The sequence below is a fragment of the Bubalus kerabau genome, chromosome 10 (genome assembly GCF_029407905.1).
Source record: "Bubalus kerabau isolate K-KA32 ecotype Philippines breed swamp buffalo chromosome 10, PCC_UOA_SB_1v2, whole genome shotgun sequence".
In the NCBI taxonomy this organism is placed as follows: domain Eukaryota; kingdom Metazoa; phylum Chordata; class Mammalia; order Artiodactyla; family Bovidae; genus Bubalus; species Bubalus kerabau.
In genome coordinates, this window is record NC_073633.1 from 31132599 (window position 1) to 31136065 (window position 3467).

Below are 3467 nucleotides of genomic sequence, written 5' to 3' on the forward strand. Positions count from 1 at the left end.
AATAACATTGCTTTTTTTTTTTTTCCCTACACAACGATGTGCTTTCATACCAATCAGATTGGCAAAAATGCTGGACCGTTACACTCTTACGTTTTGCCACAGACAAATAATTGAGCTACAAAGACTCATATACCATAGTTTCTGGTGAGAGTGTGAAATTAAATGACCAATGGTTCAGTTACTACATGTGTGTAACAAGTTATCCCCAAACTTAGTGACATAAAACAATCATTTCTTATGCTCCCAGTGATCCAACAGTTCAGATAGGACATAGTGGGAGCAGCTTGTCTCTGTTCCAATGTCTGAGGCTGCAGATGGAAGACTCAGAGGTTGGGAGCTGGAATCATCTGAAGGTTTATTCACCCATATGTTGCATGGTTCATGTTGGCTGATACCTTAGCTGGACCTGCTGACTGGTTATCTATACAAGGCCTCCACGTGGCACCATCTTCTTCATAGCATGATGATTGGATCCAAGTGTGGGTGTCCCACAACATAGAGAGAAAGTCAGGCAGAAGCTGTATCACCTGTTATGACCTGGCTTTGGAAGTCATACAGTGTCATTCTCACCACATTCTGTTCATTAGAAGGGAGTTTCTAAGACTAAGCCATACTCAAGGAAAGAGAACATAGACCTTTCTGATAGAGAAGAGTCAATATCACACTCTAAGAGGCGTATAGAGAATGAGATATATTGAGATGGACATCTTAGAAAAACACAAACTGCTCCAATCAGTTTGTGAACAAAGAAGAGCAAAGAACATCTCTTATCACCCAGTTATACAAGGATTAGGTTGCAACCCACTGCAATTGCTCTCTGACAGGGCACCCTCTGGGGAACTGAGGATGAAAAACAGGATGAGATATTCTGTGCTGTGAATAAACAGGCCCCTGGATAGTTATCTCAGGAATAATGTCAATGACTGCTGATTCTTGCCCCTTCTCATACATAAAAATCACTAAAATCATTAATTTGAGATGTCTGTTCTTTGTGATTAACAGTAATCTTTTACCAAGATGTATGCTTGACTGTTTCCCTGGTGGCTCAGTGGTAAAGAATCCACCTGCAATCCTCCCTGTAGAAGGAAATGGCAAGCCATGCCAGTATTCTTGCCTGGAAAATTCCATGGAAGATAAGCCTGGTGGGCTACAGTCCACAGGGTCACAAGAGTCAAACATGACTTAGGGATCAAACCACCACCACCACCGTGCTTGACTTTGTATATTCTGTAGCCAAAAAATTCATGTATAAACTGATTCTTCCCCTACCTCTTTGAAACAGTTCCTCAGAACTAACTGAAAGGCTGTCTCCCAGGCTCTAGTCCTCAGTAAAACCATGAATACAACTTAAACTCTCAATTCTTGTGCTGTGTATCTTTCTTTCAGTTGATAAGTTTGAAGAAAATATGGCAATATTTGGCAAAATTAAAAATATATATGACTTGGAAATTCCACATGTAGATATACCTTGGTAAAAACTTTTGCACATAAAGAAATGTACAAAGATATCACTGCAACACTGCTTATTAGAGTGGAAATTTGGGAGCATCCCAAAAATCCATCAACAGATGATTGATAAATAAATAATGGTTTATTAATACACAGGAAAAAACATCAGTAATAATAAAAGAACAATAAGATATATTTTAATATTGATGAATCTTAAAAAAAACACTGCTGAATGAATAAAAACAACTTGCAGAATGATTTGTATTACATGATATTTATATAAATTATCTTAAAATTGTACATGGAAACTATATTTTGTTTATGAATATATTATACATGAGGTATAAGTATAAAAAATGAGACTGGAAACACCCTAAATTTATGATTTCATTTGAGAAGAGTTAAGAGGAATGGAAATGGAGAGAGGAATAAAATGGACTCCAATGTTTATATATATAATTTTTTAAATGGTAAGCAAATAAAAAGCAATATCTATTTGTGTGCTATATATTACTATTTATCTACACTATTTAATTTTTGAAAAGTAATTCATCACATTAAAAATAAAAGGAGGCCATGAGAGAGGGCAAGGTATGATCAAATCTATCAAGAAGAGTGAGGTGCTCCAGAAGAATTCCCCTCCTCAAGAGCATGTGCTCTCCCTTCCCATGAGGTTCTTGGGCCTTTCTTCTGCCACCCACACACAGGCTTCCTCTATGGGCTTGCCTCATGTGTAAGCATCACCTTTTCTGTTTCTATTAGCCCTATGTAGATAGTGTGCAAGGGATAGGATACTCACTCCAGTATTCTTGGGCTTCCCTGGTGGCTCAGTCAGTAAAGAATCTGCCTGCAACGCAGGAGGCCTGGGTTTGATCCTTGGGTTGGGAAGATCCCCTGGAGGAGGGCATGGCAACCCACTTCAGAATTCTTGCCTGGAGAATCCCCATGGACAGAGGAACCTGGCAGGCTGCAGTCCATGGGGTCACAAAGAGTTGGATGTGACCAAGCACAGCACAGCACAGATAGTGTGGCATTTTCAAATCAACAACAAAAAAACCCCAAAGCATTACAAATTAAAAAGAGTATTGAATTTTATCAGTGAAACGGTTTTCAATTGTATTCTTCTCCACCATGCCCCCAACGGAGCTAGTTAAAATAGCTTTCTAAGTCAATAAGTAAAGCAGTAAGAGGGGCATACTGTTTTTATTGGCTCCACCTCCTGTAGTCAATATGAAATTTTAAAAGTACAATGTCATCTGACCTGATACTCAAATTCTGTTTCCATACCATGCGGGTAAGAGAGATATATGAATTGTCTACTTAGCTCATTTTCCCTGGGAACTGTGGCATCTCTAAGCCAGCACTAATGGTCCTGGAACCAGGCTCGGCCCTGGGATGCCACTAGAGATATGGACTCTAAAACCCCTCAGGGTTTCTTGTCTTTTGAGGCTCATATCTTTGTGGGGCTCCCATATGTACATGTGTACCTAAAATTGTTGTTTTCTTCTGCTAATCCGTCTTTTCATTACAGAGGCGTCTAGGCCAAGAACCTAGAAGGATTTGTGGAAAACTATTTTTCCTCCCTTACTCCTAAAACCTAAATTCTTAATCCCAGTCCTTCAGTTTCTAAATCAAATACCTATTCCAGGACACAGCTTCCACTCAAACAAGGGTGTGGGCAGGTCAGACTCCCAGTGACAGACTAAATGGGCCCTCCCAGTAGGACCTGGGCCAGGGCTTCTCTGTCACAGTGCTTCCTCCTTCACAGTACTACTGACTCTACCACCCATGCACCCTCTATCCGGGGACATCCTGTACTGAAGGCTGATAGAGCCTCCCTGGACTCTCTGCCTTCTAGCTGCCAGGAGCAGCACAGCACCAACTGTGACTACCAGGAACGCCTCCAGACCAGGCTTCCTCCTGCTCCACGACAGCCACGCCCTTCATGATGGGTGATTAGGAAATAAGACACACAAGTCGAAGACGAGGTACAGATGTCATTAGGGTGAACCACACGC